The sequence below is a fragment of the Ascaphus truei genome, chromosome 3, assembly GCF_040206685.1.
Source record: "Ascaphus truei isolate aAscTru1 chromosome 3, aAscTru1.hap1, whole genome shotgun sequence".
NCBI lineage: Eukaryota > Metazoa > Chordata > Amphibia > Anura > Ascaphidae > Ascaphus > Ascaphus truei.
In genome coordinates this window covers 95,679,972-95,703,089 of record NC_134485.1, presented here as the reverse complement: position 1 = coordinate 95,703,089, position 23,118 = coordinate 95,679,972, and the positions used below count along the sequence as shown (strand labels likewise).

Below are 23,118 nucleotides of genomic sequence, written 5' to 3'. Positions count from 1 at the left end.
TGGAAGCCGGTGCTGGTGCTGACGCATTGCTTGGCAGCAATTGTCGTTTCTTAGTTGGTTTTAACACAACCTTTCGCCTTTTGCCGTCTGCATGATCATAGATACAGGAAAAAGCCGGTGATACACACCAATACCCTCCAATAAATTGTGGCTCAATATGATAAAAACATGGATCGCTACATAACCTTTTCCTTATTGCACGCTTCTGCACATGAGGAGCTGGCGAAAATTTGTAAAAGTCATAGTTGATGATAAAATACTGATACATTTGAAGAACTGTTGCCATCTTATCATCTGTTGCATTAATCACGGCCCATATCAAATACGCGTAACTTCTGTCGGGTTTTTGTAAAACGGGCTGCACTTGAACACTCATGGCGGCGGGTCTCTGGAGAATACTGTAACAGAAACTGGTCTTTGTCTTTCTTTAATATGAAAAGCCTAAATTGATACATTATTGCAACCTCTTCCTTCAGTCTCAAGGCCAATTTACAATAGCACACTGTGGTATCTTTTTTAAACGAAACACCTGCAAGTCGACACATTACTGAAGCGCATGCGCATTACAATTCATGAATATCTGCCATCTGGCGGACACGCGAAGAATTGCAATCTATTAAATCAGAACCATTCTCAATAAACGCATCAACCGCGTGTCAACCGCGCATGACCCGCGGCTGAGAACGCAACATGAATGCGGCATGCACCCGGTGTAGTGCGTCGCATTTGAGAAAAAAGTCAGGAAAAAAGCGGTGATGTTTTAGAATAAAAGTGGCCGCAGCAGTATGACCGTTTGCAGGTCTTAACACTATCTGAATTAAAATTCTTATTTACCTGTATAATTATAGGTAGAATGATCTGCATTGATTTTTTTTAAGTTGGATAGGATAGAAGTACTACCAATGACAGGCAAATGAGCACACAATGTGTCACCTTTTGCCTGACATATATCCAACACATTGTGCTCATTTGCATGTCATTTCCCAGAATCCCTTTCTGCAGTGGGAGCACTGTATGCTAGGTGATAATGGTTGAAAGGAAGGGTTGCAGACCTTTCTAAGACATGTGAATAAGCTCACAAGTGATATTCTTTATTGGCAACGGTGGAGGTTTTTTGTTGCCTTTTCCACCCACTATAAATACAGTAATAATAATAATAAAAAAATATATATATGCATAGTGTTTATTGCTCAATATATTAAAGTGCTTCTTGCCACAGGCTCAAAATAAACTGACATCTGATTCATCCTCCTGTTGATATCTGAATATGCATACTGATGCAGCAATCGTTATTCGAACACATCACGGCGCCGATTTTGAGTTCTCTGCTCAGCATGAACACGGCCAATCGACCAGGCACCCACGCTTATCACGGATGTTTTTTTTGAAATTCATGGATTCTGTTTCTTCGTTTGCAATAAAATGGATGAATTGTAATGTGTACAATGTGTACTGTGCTACTGTGCTATTGTGTCAATTTCATGTTTTAAAAAGCCAGTACACTAAAATTCATTTTTCTGCACTCGCCGTGCTCGCATCTTAGTGCGGTAAGGCTGGAATTCATCCCGCGGTTTCAAATCGGGATTCCAATGTACATGACGCGTGAAGTGTTCGAATAACGGCTGCTGCATCAGTAATCTACTCCATTTATTGTAAAACATTGGGGAGCTAGATCTACATACTAATACATACTAATACATACTAATACATACTAATACATACTAATACATACTAATACATACATACATACTGTACATACATACATACATACATACATACATACATACATACATACATACATACATACATACATACATACATACATACATACATACATACATACATAATTAGTATCCAAGTTGAAATGTTGCCTACAAATCTAGCCAATGTTTTTCTCTACAACATTTTCCAGGTATTATATTTTACATTTAGTGTTATAATTTGTACATAAAGTATACACATTTAAATACATGGAAATGTAGTGTAGTGAAATGAATCGACCATTAATGCATATTTAAAGCTTTTCTTGATCAGGAAAAATTATAGTATCCACTGTAAGACTATTGTATTGTATTGTATGTCTTTATTTCTATAGCGCCATAAATGTACATAGCGCTTCACAGTAGTAATACATATCATATAAATAACAAATAATATAAATACCAGGTCATGGGAATAAGTGCTTCAGACATAAAATTAACATTAAGGAAGAGGAATCCCTGCTCCGAGGAGCTTACAATCTAACTGGTAGGTAGGGAGAACGTACAGAGACACGAGGAGGGAATTCTAGCAAGTGCGTCTGCAGGGGGCCAAGGTTTATGTATCATGTGTCCAGGATTATCCAGTGCTATTCATATGCTTCTTTAAGCAGATGTGTCTTAAGGTGGGTCTTAAAGGTGGATAGAGAGGGATCTTGTCGGGTATTGAGGGGAAGGGAATTCCAGAGGTGTGGGGCAGAAAGTGAGAAAGGTTTAAGGTGGGAGAGAGCTTTAGATACAAAGGGGGTAGAAAGAAGACATCCTTGAGAAGAACGCAAGAGTCTGGGTGGTGCATAGCGAGAAATTAGGGCTGAGATGTAAGGAAGGGCAGAAGAATGTAAAGCTTTAAAAGTGAGGAGGAGAATTGAGTGTGAGATACGGGATTTGATCGGAAGCCAGGAGTGGGATTTCAGGAGGGGAGATGCGGAGACAGATTTAGGAAAGAGTAGAGTGATTCTGGCAGCAGCGTTTAGGATAGATTGTAGAGGAGACAGGTGAGAGGCAGGAAGGCCAGACAGCAGGAGGTTGCAGTAATCGAGACGGGAGAGAATGAGGGCATGAGTAAGACTTTTAGCAGTCGAGTAACAGAAGAAAGGGCGTATCTTTGTGATATTGCGGAGAAAAAAGCGACAAGTTTTAGAAACATTTTGAATATGAGAGGAGAATGAGACTATCCAGTAGCTCAAATGTAGCTATTGAAAATGCAAGAATGTGTCCATTATCATGTGATCAATATAATTACAGAATTCAGTATAATAGTAATCTAACTGTTTATGCAAATTAGAAGACATACAGTATTTATTACAGTATGTCAAGGATTTCCTTATTTGTTTTTTCATTAAATAAATAACTGTAATGGTAGGAGGTTACCAGTCTCTCAAATAAAGATTAAGCCCATTTTGGTTACCCCTGATCCATGCATAAGGGTTCAAGAGACTTAGCTCTTGGACCTACTAGCATTGTACTTTTTCAATGTATCACATGTAATAAAAAGTATGTTGTGTGTTTTTACCTTTCCGGGAATGCCAGCTATCAGGGATTGGTAGGGGATGAGTTTCAAGGGGAATTTTGTGGAGGAATTTTTGTCTGAATGTGCCTAGGTAGTTGGGGTCCGAAGTTGTAGGCTCCCCTAAAAATACAGCTGCGGCCACCTTTACCCTAGTGCGGCCATAGCGGTGCAACTCTGATAACCGCGGGCAGATGTAGTATGTTTTTTTTTTCCGGAATATATTGCGGTATTTTAGCGCTCGTAATATTAGCATTTTATTAGCGCTGTCTGCAATACTGCAATACCATCTAAAAACTCAGGGGGGCATTCGCGAGCTGTTGTCTTCAAAGTCTAATACTTTAGCAGTTCAACCTACATCAGTATACAGTCTGTGTGTGCGCGCGCAGTAATTGTAAATTTGCATATTTATACATGCATGTCCAGTGCTGTATGTCTCATTTGATAATTGTTGAAACGCATAGGCGTGTACTGTAACAGTATCAGATTTCGGCATATGCAGCGCTCTCCCCTCGCTCGCCCCCGCACACAGACAGGCTAATTTACTGCACTGCAGTATCTCAACTTCTTATCTTATCTACTGTACAGTACACCTCTCCCACACCATTCCATTGAATGTGTGTCTTTCTAGTTTCAATCGCATTTCTGCTTGATAGCTGATGATTACTGCGCATGCGTCTGTATACCCAGGAACTATGCCTGATTCTTAGATACATGTAGGCACATTGGGCCTCATGCAGTAAGCGTTGATAAGGATTTTTTTGGCATTTTATAGCCAAAATTGGGTTTGAGATTCAGTAAGCGCCGATAAGTGCTTGATTTCGGCAGGTTTCGTAGCCGATAATTTTGTTATGGCCAGTCTGCTGCCGATAAGCCTGTTTTCGGCACTGATGGCCACTTTTTTAAATCGGCTGGATTCAAGTAGCAAAATCAGCTTATCGGGGCTGATCGGCAATAGGAAATTGAGATTTTATGGCCAATTTCTCCTGCCAACTAAAGTTGGCAAGTTGGATGGGAGAACGATCGCTAAGGCTGCCGGAACGGCACTTAGAAAAAAAAACTCTTCTGTACATCAATGGAGTCAATGGAGCGGGGACGTATAACAGTATAGTACTGTTTACGTTTCATTGCTCACAATACAAAGGTGATTTGCATTACAGTGTGGGGGTCATTCCCTGCATTGTGTCACAGCTGACGTGTATTATTTGCATAACATTGTACTTTTAGATGTTTTCATCATTTGCGTGTCACATTACTCATCATGTGATGATGTGTCAAGGGAAAATCCTATACTCAACTCTTAAAGGAGAACCTCACATCATATCACACATTTTACTGAACTGAGCGACAATTATTTATATGATGTTACACATGTCACACATCTAACACATTCACCGTATATTCATGTTGCTTTACATTACACAATGCTTGTAATGTGTAACGCATCTTTAAACGTTCATCTACATCTTTCTTCTCATGTTTACATGTAGTTTGGGTCCTCCCTTTTTTCATGACGTCACTTATTGGACACTCAATCACATTGCATGTTTACATTGTAAACGTTGCATTACAAGCACTTCAACCTAACTTCTACACACATGTACAGTAATTAATCATTGTGACACCTTTCAAACTGATTCTATAGCAACTATCCTCATTACATAAATGCATGCATATGCACACGACAATTCATTGTTGTCAACATGTGACAATAACATGGCTAATTACACATGTTACAGCAGGCTTTTTGTCTAATTACATGACTGACTGTTGCTTTCAGAAATCTTACATGCATTGCACATTACACTAATTATTTTCAAGCAATGTTTGTACAAAGCTTCACGTGACATCATTGGCAAATATCATGATTCCCTGCTGAATACACAGAACAAATACTTCTAAGATCAACTGCAGACAGCTTGGGACAGAAGTACTTTAATATGTTAATGTAACACCTTGCATTTTACTATGTTACCTGACATCATCACATACCTATTTAAAGGACGCCCATTACCTGCTCATTCACAGCTACTCATTTCAAAATGTTGCGATTGTTTAGGAGACGGAGGAACATTCTTTTGCATGACATGCTTGCTGATCAAGAGAATGACATAAGGCAAGGGAGGGACAGAGCCAGGGACAGTGACAGGGACAGGCACGCGGATACGACAGGGACAGGGAGAGGGACAGGCCGAGGGAGAGGTAGAGGGACAGGAGATCAGAGGAGAAGACAGAGGAGACAAGTTGTGCCTCGTCCGCGTGTGTACAGGGAGAGAACCCTGTTAGATGGGATGAGTGAGGAGGAGATAGTAAGTCGCTATCGTTTGAGTTCAGCAGCAATCTTATCTCTTTATGAGGAGATAAGGGGAGATTTAGATTTTTTGACAGCCAGAGGTCGTGCAGTCCCTGGGCTTGTTAAAATGCTGTGCTCATTACATTATCTTGCTTCCGCGTCATTCCAGACAACTGTGGGCATAGTGGGCGGGGTCTCGCAATCTACATTCTCGCGGGCCTTTACCCAGTTTCTCTATGCACTCAATAGAAGCGCTAGGAATTATATTCATTTTCCTACAGAGGCGACAGAGTGGCTGGAAGTCAGGAATGGCTTTTATAATATAGCAGGGATACCATGTGTGCTGGGTGCAATCGATTGCACACATGTTGCTTTGATTGCACCTAGTCAGAGTGAGCATGTTTACCGCAATCGTAAGCACTACCATTCACTCAATGTACAGGTAGTATGTGATGCCACGATGAGGATAATGCATGTGGTACCCAAATTCTCTGGTTCCAGTCACGATTCCTCTATCCTGAGGAACTCTTCAGTCTTCCATGCGTTCGAAGAGGGACATTTTGAACATGGTTGGCTGCTGGGTGAGTACAGATTTGGATGTTGTAACACAAAACACATTTTTCTTTAGGAATGTTGTCATTGTAGAATCTTATCACTAATGTAAGCTTATGTGTGCTCCATTCATTATAGGTGACTCAGGATACGGAATTAGGCCGTGGCTCTTGACTCCGGTGCTAAACCCTCAAACTGAAGCAGAGGAGAGGTACAATGCAGCCCATATATCTACAAGATCTGTTATAGAGAGGACATTTGGCCTGCACAAGACCAGATTTAGGTGTCTCGACAGAACTGGTGGGGCTCTTCTATACAAGCCTCAAAAAGTGTCTGATATTATCCTTGCCTGTTGCATTTTGCACAATGTTGCAATCAGACACAATGTACAATCAGACATAGCTGAGCCTTTGGTAGACGAGCATCCCACCCATGTAGCTGCTGAAAATGAACAAACAGCCAGTGGTGGGCAGACACGCCAGAATCTCATAAATTCATTTTTTTCTTGTAAGTAAAAACATATATGTTCCTAGTACTACTTTTATAGATTAATTATGTTATATTAACAATAATGTTTCTTTATATAACCTTCTGTTAGGACACAGATGAATATGGGTTGCACACCTTTTTTTTCTCTGCTGTGTGCACAAAGGGATGTGGCACCGGTATGTTATTGTTGCACAGGTTATATAATTCCTCTTCAATTGTACATTAGTTGTGTGTATGTGAATACAACTGGGGTAACAAATCAGTAATATTTTAGTATTGTGTTGTTCCTTATGCAAACACAATACACATAGTATGGCCATAGTCATTCATTCTTGCAGTATGCTTACATACAATGTTATTGTTGCAGTGTAACATGTACATCCATATGATGTGTACACCAGCCTAGTTTACATTTTGAATGTGATTAAATATACATGGTGTTGCACATTTAACACCAAATACACACTTTGCTGTGTTGCTTAAGGTACTGAAGATGGCATGTCAATGTTTGCAATTTATATATTGTTCCATTGCATTATAGGTATATCTCCAGTATGACTGATCATGGTATGTATATTTGCTGACATCTGTCATAAGATGTGCCTACCTCAATATTCGTATAATTATTTGAAGTAAAAACCCAACATATTGGTTAAAAGAAAAATGTTACATACATGTACTTTCTGTATCATGTACATGCATTTAGCTACTATTGAGGTTTCATGTGCATTGTATTATAAAATCATTACTCCCATTTCATCACATTTAATGTATGTTCCCTTATAAATTCCATTAATGTAATATAGAGGTGTTTGGAGAGAAGGGGATAACTGTACTTATTTGTTTACTTACGGGAGCTCATTCATCACGGATGCAATTGACTGATCATAACACTCCATGCATGAATGCCTGTAATCACAACAATGCGTTGTACATCTTATATTTAGCAATGTAGGTGATTATTAATGCTAGAAATTAATAGTCAACATTAATTAAACATTGTCACATGTGTATGTATAAGTCACACATGTGTATTGATGTGACCTACATGTAACAAGTGTCAAACTGTAAACAAAAGCACAATTGTGTCCAACATTTTACTGTAATTTAGCATTTCTAATTTCCCACAATGACAATGTTGTTAATATATTTGGAATGTCATTGACGTCACTTCATCATTATCATGATGATAATTATCAAGTATTCTCACAATTGTAACGTCAATCACGTGCACATTAGCATAGGCACACTTTTTAAGACAACTGTTTGTATCTGTATCAATTTGTGTATGGTCCATGTATAACACCGACAAATGATAACAGCAGGTTTATTATGGTAGCTTATATCATCATATTGACTGTACTATTTATGTTTAGAACGTTTAATAAACACAGTAAAGTATAGTTAGTTTGGTAAATGAAATATACACATAAACGTACTTCATTACATGATGTTGATGTAATATTCAGAACATCATGCATTGTAGGGGACCACAACATCTTGCCAATAACATTATTTGCTACAGTCCCAAACCATTTTATCAACATACCCATGTAACAAGAGATTTTTAACATGAAATGGCTAGTTGGTTGTAAGTGTCCTTTACATTGGGAGAAGGAGTGGCTCAGTGAGTAAAGACACACACTGGCACTGAGAGTTTGAAGCAGGGGAGTCTGGTTCAATTCCCGGTGTCGGCTCCTTGTGACCTTGGGCAAGTCACTTTATCTCCCTGTGCCTCAGGCGGCAAAAAATAAATTGTAAGTTCCACGGGCCAGGGACCTCAGCCTGAAAAATGTGTCTGTAAAGCGCTGCGTACAACTAGCAGCGCTATACAAGAACATGCTCATATTATTATTATTATTGTTACATAGTTTCGACAGTCATACGTTCCATTACACAATAGAATAGACAAATGTGTTAGCAGAGTGGGAATGGTTGTTATATATAAAACACACCATGCCATAAAATGTTAGTAGTAATTGAAGAACACTCAAGAAAATTTCTAGCTGCACTCTTTTGCAACATCATTATGTTAATTAAGTGCTTATGCAATATAGGCATAAGGGTATCACATTTTTAATTGTTTGTTAATAAGCGCTGCAAGCAATATAAAATTAGTTCCATATGTAGTATAGTAGTCGGTGGCTCCTCCTCACAATCATCTCATATAAAGGTAGACTCTTCTTAAATCATACATTGATCCGATTGTATCTTCCCCGACATCTCTGAAATACAGCAAACACATGATGGTCAAAGATGGCACCTTACTATATATGTATCCGTGACAACGCGTTACACAGCTCTATATGATTGTGTAGATACACACGTCAGTCACTTATATGTTAGAAGTACAAGTGTACATCATTATGTAATCGTTTCTTAAATTAGTAGCAGGCATAACTATGTATATGAAGTTAACGTTGCCTGTATACTGAAAAATGTGCGCGCACATCTTAGTGTGCGCACGCACTTCACGCTTGTGTCGACTAAGTGTTAGCGCATGCACAAAACAATGCGTACGTTGTGCGTTCAATACATGTTGAAAATACCATTAACCATAAAATATTTTGTTCAAATACAATGAAGGCGAAACTACATTCGTTCTAAACGAGTACATCTGTATTCTTTTTAAACAGACGTGTGTGGACAGAAAGCACGGCCGATAACACAATGCGCAAATGCAATACGTGTGACGTCATGTTAAGCCAGCGTGAAGCGCACGCAAACACTCCTTCCACTCAATTAACATTCGGCTAACGCCCAGTGCACGCCCACAAGCACTGAGGCGCACGCATGACACAGTGCAGTTACCGTAACTATAACAAAACAACACAGCCAATAGGCTTTGACGCGCGCACGTCGCTTGGGGGCGGGACTTACATCCGTAATCCTTTTTAAGGACGCCTTGACACATGACAAGGGTCCCACGTCATACGTGGTCGACCCGGTTTTTTTTTTTGTAGATGTTGCATGATAACAAAACAGGTGTGTGTTACAGTTATAGTAACATGTTGCTAATATGTTTAAAGGGATAGGAAAGTACGTATATTTATTCCGTGAGCAATGTGTACTACTCTTTCTGGTTCTTCTATATTGTAATAGGAAACAATGTGTTTGTGATCGCTACATGTTATGCAGTCTGCAATGTTACGCTGCATCCACGCATTTAAAGTAAAAATGGTGGTTAGAAAAAAAAAAAACTTTTAACGCTGAGTCAACGCATAACGATTGTTATATTTACCATTCTTGTAGAAGTAACACTTCGTCTGCCTGCAACTGGTCGCTCCAGAAAACCAAGGCATTTGCATCCACGGTTGACCCAAACGCTGAATCCTGTATGACACACATCTCCTCCATGAAGCGCTCATAGGAATCGCCACTGCTTTCTTCAAACAATTGGTCCGGAGGTAGGTTCATTTCTTCGGGTACCCATTCGAATGCGTTTGCAGCAGAAAGGCTTGGTACAAAATCATAGTAGTTATGTTCTTGTAGAATGTGTGTTTCAGGAATGGAGGGTGCAGATATTGCAGTAGGTATCGATTCACACGGAACATTAGTAGCGGATCCATTGCTATTGTTATTAGGAATAAATATGCCATTTAGCACAATATGTGTGCCGTCTTCCACGGTGAATTTTTTTTCCTTAGCAATCTTCCAAAAACCATACCTTTCTTGTAGCTTATCCTGCACACGTTCAAAACATTCATTAGTTGATAAAGTGAATCTTACTGAGGATTTAAAATTTCGCGCACACCCAGGTTCTTGGTAATAAGGATACTTTGCTCTAATCAAATCATAGATTTGTCCCACGTTGGCTTTCTGGTCCGCAGTTGAGACTATCGCTTCGGCAATCATCAATTTGTACCCTTTGTGTGGATGCGTATTTTTAAATAAATCATCAGCCATTGCAGCTTAACAGAAATGTTGTGTGCAGTCCTGTTTGCTCAGAAGAATGAAACTGTTCAAATGTTATCTAGTTAGTGTCTTTCCTTTTCAAGGTCACAAAATGTTTCAACTTTTACTCCTTGTTTGAACGACCAATTGAAGTTCTATAAATAATTGGTTTCACATTTGTGGTTTCTGATTTGCCATTTGACAGAACCACATTACGCTACTTTTATCTACTTTCTCAAAACATTTGTAGACTTTTAATTAAGAAACATTGTGGGTTGAGGAAAAAAACATTGTCCACTTTATGAAAATAGTGCTTACACAGCCATATAATGAAATACACACACACCTGCAAAAGTAAATGTTTTTTTTTCTTCATAAATGTCTGTGTCTATTTTAAAGTCTGGTTAACTCCCTGTCTGCATCAGAGTTTAAGTACGTGTGTATATGTAGATATATATATATCTCTCTCATAAATATATATATATATATATATATATCTATATATCTATATATCTATATATATATATATATATATATAATGTCTGCAAAACCAAACTTTTAATGTGTGTGTATATTACAATATTTAAGGGTTTATATGTAAAGAGGGATTTTTATATTGGTGTGATTTATTTAAAGGTTTAAATAATAGAGGCTTAAAATGTTTTATGACCTATTGCATTGACCTGTCTGGTAAATGTGATTTACCATCAAACAAGGGTTTTTTTTTAATTTAGAAGGCCTGTAGTGTTACAACCAATAATATCTCTGTAATGCAGGTGTACACAGAACATATTGATGGCAGTAAGTAGGCCTTGTATGAAACCTATTTAAATGGTGATAAACATGAGTGAATTAAGTAATAAACATTTGTTTTAGGCCAATACTGTTATAGGCTCACAGTTAGTATATTTCAAAAACATTAGGCCTGTAATATTAAAATACTGTGTTTTCACAAGGAAGCATGAAGTGTATGTTTTCAGAAAATACATCTATATCAGTTTAGATAGTACAAATCATATATATATATATATATATATATATATATATATATATATATATATATAAATGTAGAGGTATCAGTACCGTGTTAGCCGAGCTTCAATAATCAAAAAATAAATAGATGATACCGTTCTGTGGCTAACGAAATGCTTTTATTTGTGCGAGCTTTCGAGATACACTGATCTCTTCTTCCGCACACACCTTGTGTAGAGCACTGTTTATACTGTGGGCTCTCCATTCATTTTTATTCACACTGATACACATACACACTCTTTCTTCACTTGCTTTCAGTTACCCTTTGACACTTCTAGCCATAAAACACATCCACACCGGGGGAAGGACAAGCACAGATAACATTCCAAGAGACACTGTTTTTAAGTTATCCTTGCTTCATTCATTGTACCATCGCCGGAAGAAGAGATCAGTGTATCTCGAAAGCTCGCACAAATAAAAGCATTTCATTAGCCACAGAACGGTATCATCTATTTATTTTTTGATATATATATATATATATATAGATATATATATATATATCTATATATATATATATATATCTATATATATATATATATACACACACACACACTGTGTGTGTGTACATATATCCATACATACTACATATATATTAGTAAACATTCACAGATATGTTCTTGAAACAAGAACACATAAATGATTAAAGGACAACATTACAATAGTCAAGCAAGGTGAAGGTAAGTAATATTTTACACTTAATCCTGCTGTACACGGACAAGAAAGATGTTTGCAGTTAAATACATGTGTGTTTTTAATTGCATGTGAATAATATTAACATGCAATGATTACATCAAGTAACACACCCAAATACAATGTTTTGCAGGTAAGTCAATGGCAGCTTCTCTAAACATAGCAACTGGCTCCTGGTGGACCATTACTGAACAGATGATTAATACATAAATATTAATAACACTATTCATTAATTAGGACTGTTAACATTTCCAAAACTTCACGTGTACAAGAACATACTTGAATGTTTGGAAACAACAGGTCTTCAGCATACATACAATATTCATTAGATAATCTGAAGTCAACAAAACAAGGCCAAAGACATATTTAGTGAATTATAACATTTATTATTTTTTTTCCTTTTGAGAGCGAGTAACAGGCCTGCTTGTTGTCTCTTGGATTTTCCTTTTTCGTTTACCTACAACTTTAGGCACAACAGAGCCAGTTTGAGTGGCCTCTGGCACTTCACAGGCAGGGCTTGTGGGCAGTGACTGTTCACGGACAGGGCTTGTGGGCAGTGACTGTTCACGGGCAGGGCTTGTGGCCAGTGACTGTTCACGGGCAGGGCTTGTGGCCAGTGACTCACCGACAGGGCTTGTGGGCAGTGACTGTTCACGGACAGGGCTTGTGGCCAGTGACTGATCACGGGCAGGGCTTGTGGCCAGTGACTGATCACGGGCAGGGCTTGTTGCCAGTGACTGTTCATGGGCAGGGCTTGTGGCCAGTGACTGATCACGGGCAGGGCTTGTGGCAGTGACTGTTCACGGGCAGGGCTTGTGGGCAGTGACTGATCACGGAAAGGGCTTGTGCCCACTGACACATGTGAGCAAGTTGGTATACAGTGCACAACTGATGGTTGGTCCGTTTCATGTTTGGCTTTTTTTGTTTGTGTCCAAAAACTGGTCAGTAGTAACTGCTTGTGCTTCTTTGTTTTTGCCGCCTCCTTTGTAGGTGTCCGCTCCAGAATTTCTACAGATGGCAGCGGTAGGATGTTGTCAGGAACATGCACAGAACTTTCTGCTACTTGACCGGTAACATCCCGACCTGGGGAATGAACATCAGATGCATGGGGTGAAAAATGAGCACCATGTAAAGATCCTTCCTGTGATGTGTTGAAGTTGAAATTTTGTACTGTAGTCATTCTCAAGTAATTAGCTTGGGTTTGCTGAACAACTAATGCTTCGAATGAGGTGTTGATTTTTTGCAATTGTTTAGGCACTTCAATGAAGACTCTGTGGAGATGTGACAATTGTGATATCGTTTCTTCCTGCAGTGATATCATCCTTTCGTACACTGTCATCAGATCAGAATGGCGACGATTTTCTGCTTCAACAATTTTTCCCTCAGAAGCTACTATTGCATCGTATGTGTTAGTTGATGGACGATTTGGCTGTATAACTGTTTCAATGGGAACCTCTTCATGGTCACTTGATTGTATTTCTGTGTCTATGGCGGCATCATCATCATCTTCATCATCATGTTCTAAAAATAAATGTACACATTATTAAATGGCATGTTAATCTCTGCTGTTTTACTATGTAATTATACTGTGTCATAAGTAACACCTAACATGTTTCCATACGTTTTATAACCTCACATTAAAAACTACCTTGACTTACGAATAATGTTTGGACTCAGTATGAAATATGAATGAATGAAAACTTGCTCTAAACTCACAACTCCTACATGATAGTTAACATCACTAACACAATACATGTTGTCTTACACTTCATTTTCACTGACACTAAGTAATCCTATTTAAAGAACATGTGCAAAACAAATAATGAACATGACAACATAACATATAGAAGTGCACATATTATATGGCCACCAACTCATACACTCACCTTCTAGGTGTGTTGAGCTGCATGACCCAGGTGAAGACACTTGTTCCGTCTCAGGTGACACATGTCCTCCAGGGGCAACTATATATAACAATAACGTTAGTTGTACATTTACATGTGTAAATATTGAACAAACAGTTATTGTATGTTCTGTATTTATGAGTAACTAACAGCATCAGTTCCTTAACCGAAAATGTGTGTGTGAAAGTGAACATAAATAGTTGGAATAACAATGTACATGCCTGTGTACTTAGAACTTTTGAGTTCCCTAACATACAACATACTATGTTTCTGCAGTAATGCGTTAGGATAAATTGATTAAATTTGTACATACAAATCATATGTTGTGTAGTCATATCAGTATCATAATGTACATAACTATCATGAGATGAACATTCACAATGGTTATCATGAAGGTGGTCATATTGCAAAAAGTTTCGTTTTTGGTACAGGATATGTGTGGTACATTAATAGAAGATGTGGCACACCTGAATGTGGCTGTCACTCAACAAGACAACACATGCAGTGTGTGATAATGTGTTATTGATAGCAGTTCAACTATAGATATGAGTGAACTAATGTGTGACGTACGGTTTGATAACTAATGACTTGTTGGGGCATTTAGTACCTAGAGTTAAGCTTTCAAATGAGTGTGATTAACTTCAGTTTTGCTAGTCAGGTTGTAAGAACGGTATTCCCTTCCCCAAAAACCCTAATCAGCCAGACCTTTCAATTACTTCAAACAGGTGAAAATGGTGTGAACTAAGTTGACCCTAAGATGACCCTGTAATTTGGGTGTGTGCTGAACCCCACCCCCTCTGTTGACGTGTATGCTGTGATGACATATTCATTGCAGCTGCTTTAACACAATGGTAGAGGAGCTAAATAGTCGTCTGCAGTGTGCAAGTTATGAACACAATGACATAACATATGCTACGTGTGCCTCATTATGCTGTGTGTATATGACATAAAGCAAAAATGGACCTTTTCAAAAAACAACTATTCATTTGTTAGTGCAAGTGATGTTTGTAGGCCGTTGCATGCAATATATTCGATGCATGATTAGAATAGGCAGTAATGTCATGTTTGTAGGAGTAAAATAAATAAAATACACATTAATATTATACATATTTATGTTCTGTACCTGTAGCTAGTAATAATTTCTCATTAGCATGTGTTACACATGTGTACTACCCTGTTGTTCCCCATCTTCGCCCACCATCAATTGCTTCCACTGCAGCAATGCATTTTGGGAATTCACATGTAAATGACCACGCAATGGCACGTGCTATATTAGTTACTGCTTTTAGTAGGACTACAACATATATGTCTATTTTGAGATATATATATATACAGAATCAGACATATACATATATAGATGCAGGTATGCTTATATTGTGAAGACAGTATAAAAAGCATCGGAAATATGCAAAATAACTGTAAGCAACGACACGCCTAGTACAGTAATATTTCTCACCTGGTGGAAATTGTGAGGGATAAATTCCAATGTCCCGGTCACCGGCCAAGCCCTCCACGACGACGGGAAGTAATTTTCCCCGAAGCAGCTCCTCCAATGGAGTTAATATCAGACGTTGTGGTGGCGGGCCATCTCCAGTGCCAGAAGCATGCACACGTTGGTCTTGTATTTTCTTTTTCAATTTTGACCGAATATCGTCAAATCTTTTGCGACAATTCCCATTGTCCCTGACACGATTCCCACACGCATTGACACCAATTATTATTGTGTCCCACATTTAATTTTTGCTTGATGAACTTGTCCGCGCTTGAAATAGAAACAAAATATATGACGTTAATTCATAATAATAGAAGCACCAGTTTCCTACAGTGCTAGCTGTTCCAAGGGATAGCAAACATGCTGTTTTAGGTGTAATATGTGAAGCACATGAGCATTCACTACTAAACCTAGACATGTAAGCAAGCTTGCATTAATATTGTATGCAGTTATCGCAAATTGAACGCCTGTGTTTAGTTGTCCTTGTAACGCATGATAAAAAGCTGTGTTTCCACAATAATTAACATAGACAGATATTCTGTACCCATATTTGCATATGAACAAAACTCACATGACCTAGGATCACATGTATTTGAAGAATAAATGGAAAGGTACACTTACCTACTAAATGTCCATAGAGACTGTCATAGTGCTCCAGAATCCCAGTGACAAGAGCCCTATTTTCCTGGTCATTGAAGCGAGGATTACGTGGCTTCTCCACACGTGTCTTCCGAGCAGGTTTAGGCTCAGAGCTTGGCTGCTGCTGACTGGACTCTCCTTGTTCCAATGGAAGAGACTCCAAAAGCTGGCCACCAGCAAGCACGCCACCACCAGACACCCCATCAACAACTGAGCCACCAGCAGCACTCCCACTCCCACCAACAGCACTCGCACTCCTAGCACCAGCACTCCCACTCCCAGCAACAGCACTCCCACTCCCAGCAACAGCACTCCCACTCCCAATAACAGCACTCACACTCCCAGCAACAGCACTCACACTCCCAGCAACAGCACTCACACTCCCAGCAACACCACTCACACTCCCAGCAACACCACTCGCAGCAACAGCACTCCCACTCCCAGCAACAGCACTCGCACTCCTAGCAACATCACTCCCCTGAACAGTACGTTCACTCTGACGCATACTCACACAAGTAGCACTACCACTCACACCAGCATCACTCTTCCCATGCTTTGCGGGCTATCTTACAGCACTCACAAAAAACAGAAAAGAAATGTACAGCCAATCACACGAAACACTTCCACATAGAAAACACGACAAAGATGTAAACAAAACAACAAAGGAAAAAGCTTTCACAATACACAACAAGTCTCTCAGTCAATATGCAAATATTAAATCGCCCAGCTCTGTGCGTCTCTCTCTCTCTCACTCCCAACAACACAGAGAATGATTAACAGTACACGTTGCCTTTAAATATGGCGCGCTATCCAATACATGCTTGCTTCGCCTGATTCAACAAGATTTTTGATTGGCCAACCTAACAGCACCCCGCCACGCACGCCGATACACCTGTGTGTGATCGGCAAATCATCGTGAGAGTGGACGCATTTGTTTTCGGCTTCATTTTGAAGACATTCGGCACTTACTGCATACGGAGACGGAAAATCGCCAATAACATGACTAATCGGTAAGCTTGCCGATTTCACATATTCGTCGCTTACTGCATGAGGCCCATTGTCCCAGCAATATCTCACCTTGCTAATGCAAGGGTGACTCACCACTATCGTACCTTGCTTTAGCATAGCCCAGAAAGGTGAATAGGGCACAGGGATGAACAAGTGTCCCTGTAGCTGAGGGGACCCTTTGGTTAAGGGGGGTACCCCAGCTAGTACCCACTTGACTCAGATAGTGTAAAGGGCATAAGGCTGATAGGAATAAAAGTGCATCTTTCTTATTCTATTTCCATACCCAGAGACTTAGGAGGGTATTAAGAACCACACTTTATTAATGTATTATAAAGTAATGTGCTTGGGACTTTCGGAACTGATGCCCAAACAGACTGCCCGGGCTAACCCATAGGCACCGGTGAGTCTTCTGGACATCAGAGTTCAAATAAACCAGAGGATGCCAGAGGTGAGAAAAGCATTTGGTTAGCAGGGAAGGGCTGAGTATCCAGGGCTGGAGAACAATGGCAGTCATCTAAGTTGCCACTTGCTCTGCCAGACCTGGAGGAGCCTGTCCCAGAGGGTGGCATTGAGATAGCCAGGGAGTGAGGTGCCAAGTCCCGACTTTTGCATCCAAGTTCTCAAAATCGAACGTAGCGGATCTGATGCCGATTTCAGTTCAATAGGATAGGTGGTAGCCCGCAGTAAAGAAACTCCACATTCTCAGAAGAGAAGGGAGATGTGGTGTGGGGAACTTCACGCCAATTTGGGAACCAGGAGATTCCAGGCTAAGTCCTGGTCAGGGTAAAACTCTTTTTTAGAGTTACTTGCATCTAGGAAAGTCTAGTTTTTGATCCCAGATCCCCAGTAAGTGTGCTTTTTGTCTGGTTTTGTGTTCCATTGTGTGTAAACGAATTTGTGCAAATAAACTTTCATTTATTTCAATACCTTGTTTTGCTCAGTGAAATATCCCTGTTAAAAAGGTGTAAATTGCCTGGTCTCCTGTGACAATAGCATATATTTCTTTGCAGTTTCCCAAAGTTACGGATAAAATTTTGCATAGATCCAAATATCACACCTTTTATAAAGCTTTCTGTTTAAACAACTTTTGCAGTCACATCTACTATACAAATTAGCGAGAGTTGTCAATCTACAATGAAGAAAAGTTAGATTGATTGTTTTGTTATAGATGTAACGATTGTTAAGAAATGACATTATAAAGTACTATAGTAATAAAATAGTTTTCAATGATAGCTCAAATTTAATTATTGTGAATAATAATGTATAAATCCATACCACGTCTGTGCAATGGAATGAAATGCTAAATATGAATTGGGTAGCTACTTAGTTCTAATGTTCAGTTCCATAAGAAAAATAATGCATAAAAACACTCAAAAATGCTTACCCAGTGCTGGTAACAGACTGGCTAGTGCCCTGGGATTTAGGCCATCTGTTACATATACTTCAAATGTCACAATCGGCCTACAGACATTTCCGGTAGTATTTTATAAATACACTTTGGAAGTAAAATTGTGGAACAGCTGGTGATAGGTAAATGCCTCCTGTTTCATGCTCCCTACTTTAAGAAAAAAAAACCAAAACATTTACTCTTTTACTGGGCTATGGACAATTATTTTTTGAATTATGGTAGATTGTAATATATTTAATAAACCAACAATGTTTTCATTACAGATGTATACAAATCACTTGTAACTATACAGGTCATTTTAAATTTATGTTGGCAAAGTTCAAATAAAGTTAAAACTTTTTCTATTCATGGTGGTTTGTTTTACTTTATAAGTTAAACGATATCGCTGTTTTTGGAACTAAAACCTATAGTGTTGGTTAATGTTTATCAACTACAGTTTATTTTGTATGAAATATCAGTACAATATTGTTCCCACTTACAGTAAGTTGATGAGCATTAAGAGGATACAGAGTAGTGCTGCTTGAAAGTAGCAATTAATTTACATCTCTTATTTTCCTGGTATTAGGGAAAAAATTGGCAAAATCTACAAGGTGAAGGGTGAAAATTGTGAAACTTAACTAAGAAAGGGATTGAGCTATCTAATATGAAAATAGTTTGCAGAGATGATTAAACAAATGCTGGCATGATCAGTAAAACTTGAACATAGGAGAACTAATACAAGAGGAAATTACAAGATATTTTCACTTGTCCTTGTTTGGATGAATTTGTGTCCATTCCATACTGGATTCAAAAGGTATGCCAGACCTTTACTATCTTCCATCATATACTTTTATCAGTGGTATGACAGGCAAGGTTAACAGGCTATATAATAAAGGTCAAACCCTCTGGTTGCCCTTGGGTCCCTGGCAGCTACCTATCATTATAAGCCAGGGGCTAGGGATCTTTGCATGAACGTTAAAGTGACCCCTGCTTTTCCACTTTCCATGTTCCCTTTACCGCAGACTCATAAAACTTTCTGTGTATAGGTTGTAGGTGGGATATTTGGGTAAGAAGGAAATTATTTTGTTTGCAGGAGTTCAGGGCCGGAGATTCCGGTAGTACCTTAATTCTACCCGGCGAGCAGACATGATTTGCTAGAACGCGGATGGAATTACATCAGGGCTGCCCCATGTCCCACAGACTCCTGGTTGTCTAGCACCGATATCTCAGTCCTATATCCCTTACAGCCATGAGTCCCAACAAGGTCCCCCATGTTGTAAAATATGTTTTATGAGATTTATAAATTTATTATAAGACTCTATGCAGTCAGCCAGGGCATCTGCTTAAGATTCCAGCATGTCTGCATAGAGTCCATAGTTCAAAGAGGAGATGGGATGTTGAGTGGTGTCGGGTTGCTAAGTGAATGGGGCAGGGCGGAGTACTGAGTCCAGAGAACAGAGACCCCCTGCTAGGATGATCATCAGGTCTGCCAGACTTTGTGGAGCATGTTCAGTAGGTGGCAATGGGTTGACTGGGGGAAGTGGCAGAATGTTGGCGCGTTTCCCATTGGTAAATTCATATGTCCTGCCGATGGGGCATCCTGAGTTGGCTTGGCACGCCCCCTCCTCTGACGTCAGCCAAGAGACATGCCCCTGTTTCTATTGGCTAGTGGGATAGGGTTCCCATGCTTTGATTGGTCGCTCCTCCTACCTCCATGCTAAGGAAAATTTGCGGTGTGTATGTAATGTATAGAGATATCCAAACAGCAGCAAATGATGCATGAGGATTAAATATAGAGAAATGATACTGTAACGCTTCTAAAGGGCAGCAAGTGTGTTGCAATATGGACATGAAACTAAAACCTTATCTTAGACTAAATGTACCAAAGCAAATAAATGGTAACATATTGCACAATAATTGAAGGTAGATACATAAGTACATAGAGCAAAGGAACTGGAAAAAAGAAAAAAGGAAAGAAAAAGGGGGGGGGGTCTCTGGAGCCAAACTGCATTAATTTTAGGTCCGGGGATTCGCTGCTTCCAGAGTTACAGGCCCAGATATGGGGTGCCAGTATCTCCTATGCATTTAAATGTCCCAGTCACATGACGCGGGAGATTTAAACATTGCATGGGGATACTGGCATCCCATAATGAACTGAAATTCATGCGGTTCAGTACTGGAGACCCCCTACTCCTGCACACTAGTAATCAAATTTAAATAAAACAGCTTAATTACCTTAGTGGCAAGTTAAAACAGAGTAACCTGTTTATTGGGATTTTAATGGGGACAGATGGGGTGGATGAAGGGGGTAGTTGCCCCAGGGTGGGTGGTTAGGCCTGCCGGGAAGGTTGCGGGAGGAGTTAACCCTTTCACTACCATAGCAGTGAGAACCACTGTGGTAATGAAGGAGTTAACCACTCCCACTACCCTCCCGAGAAGACTAACCACCCACCCCTGGGGCAACTATCCCCTTCACCCATTCCTTCTACCCACAATATACATTAAAAAACACAACAACCCTACTACCCACCTCCTCCATCCCTAGCAACCCCCCCCCCACCAACAAACACATTCTGTACATTACAGAAATGGCCACAATTACTATTATCCAGATATGGATAATAGCTAATTTGTTCATTCAAAATAAAACATTATCCAGCAAGCATAAAGTAAATAGAACTTATACTTATCCCTGCCAGCATGAAGGCAGTCCTCGTCTTCTCTTCCATTGGAAAGAACACAATACTAAAAAATACAAACTAATGGCCTCTATCCCCTTAATCACATTAGCGATAAGTAACTGCAATAGTAATTAAGGGGTTAACCTCCCCTCCCCTGCTACCCTCCCAGGCAGCCTATCCACCCTCTAAAGGGCAACTACCCCCACCACCACCCATTGATTGCCACAGTGGTACATTGTGTACAGAGTGGTACATTGGCTACTATGGTAGTCAATGGGGAACCTAAAAAAATAACAAGAATTAAACAAATCAATCACAAAAAATACCAAGAACTAAACAAAGCAATCAACAAAAATAAGCCAGAATTATACAAAGCAATCAACAAAAATAAGCCAGAATTTAAAAAATCACACAAAATGCACAAGCATTAAACAAAACAATCAATAAAAAATACATATCAATGAAAAAAACAAGCATTTGCCAAAAAATGCATTGCTTGTCACTGTTTTTTTTTCTATAGCCCTAAAGGGGCATACACTGGCGACACAGTTTATTACACTGCGGCCAGATCCGCAAGCCGGGAGATTTCCCGGCTTGCTAGTGGCCGCCCCTCGGCGTGCCGCGCGTCATAGACGCGCGGTCACGCGTCTTCGGGAGCGTGCGCCCCCTGCACGTGCGTCCAGGGGCTCCCCGAGGGAGCCCTGGTGTCCCGCGATCGCGGGACAGCGGCAGGGGGTTCCGGGGGACCCGGCGGACCCGGCAGCGGTAGGGAGAGCGCCCCGATCGGAGGGCGCTCTTCCGCTGCTTCGGCGTGCGCCCGTCACTCTCGGGCGCGCGCCAGGCTACTGCTGCGGCACAGAACGGGCAAATGCTCGAATAAACTGTGCCGCAGCAGTAGATAAATACATTGGCAGTCAATTGGCAAGCAAAAAATAAAAATAAAAACAATATAATCAAAATACAGCTGCAGCGGCCATTATTATAAAAAAAAACACGAAATGGAATTGCGGTATATACCCAGTGATCCTCACTAATGTTTTGCGGCAGACTAACGAGACGCATCGGAGTAACACCGCAGGGTCCCTGCTGTGTGAATGCTACCGTAGTCTGCCTTTCTGTAATAGACGTGCAGTAAGAGGCTGAATCAGTCACTAATTGTGCACCTCTCAAAGGCAACCGCGGGGGGTTTATTAACATTCTAACACTACGCTAATGTAGCAGGGGTCTTCGGAGATGAACCGCATTGATTTCAGGTCTGGGGACACCCTATTTCCCGAGTTACAGGCCCTATTATGGGGTGCCAGTATCCCCATGTTAAAATCCGATGGGTCACGTAACCGTGGGATCTTAAAATGCAGAGCGAAACCGGCACCCCATAACGGGGCATGTATTTCAGGAACCAGGGGATCCCCGAGGCTGAAATCAACTTTGTTCAGCTCAGGAGACCCTCTGCTCCTGCACACTAGTATCAAACACCCACCCCCCTCTCCAAATAAAAAAATCATTAGCTTAGCAGGTAATTGATAAAGTAATGAAGCTGCTTACATTTTATTTTTATTCATAGTGTGCATGAGCAGGGGTCTCCTGAGCTGAACAAAGTTGATTTCAGCCTCGGGGACTCCCTACTTCCCGAGTTACAGGCCCCGGTATGTGGTGCCGGTATCCCCATATTAAAATCCATGTGGGATGTAACAAAGCAGAGGGACACCGGCACCCCATACCGGGGCCTGTATCTCGGGAAGTAGGGGGTCTCTGAAGCTGAAATAAACTTTTTTCAGCTCAGGAGACCCCCT

General features: G+C 40.1%; 1 long non-coding RNA gene across 1 annotated transcript; it reads right to left on the bottom strand.

The window, feature by feature from the left end:
- Nucleotides 1-13,571: 13,571 nt before the first annotated feature.
- On the bottom strand, nucleotides 13,572-15,658 carry LOC142490947 (uncharacterized). Its single transcript, XR_012800174.1, has 3 exons — nucleotides 15,575-15,658; nucleotides 14,101-14,178; nucleotides 13,572-13,735 (listed from the first exon to the last, which is right to left on the bottom strand). It is a non-coding gene; the product is annotated as an uncharacterized LOC142490947 (long non-coding RNA).
- Between the last annotated feature and the right edge of the window lie 7,460 nt (nucleotides 15,659-23,118).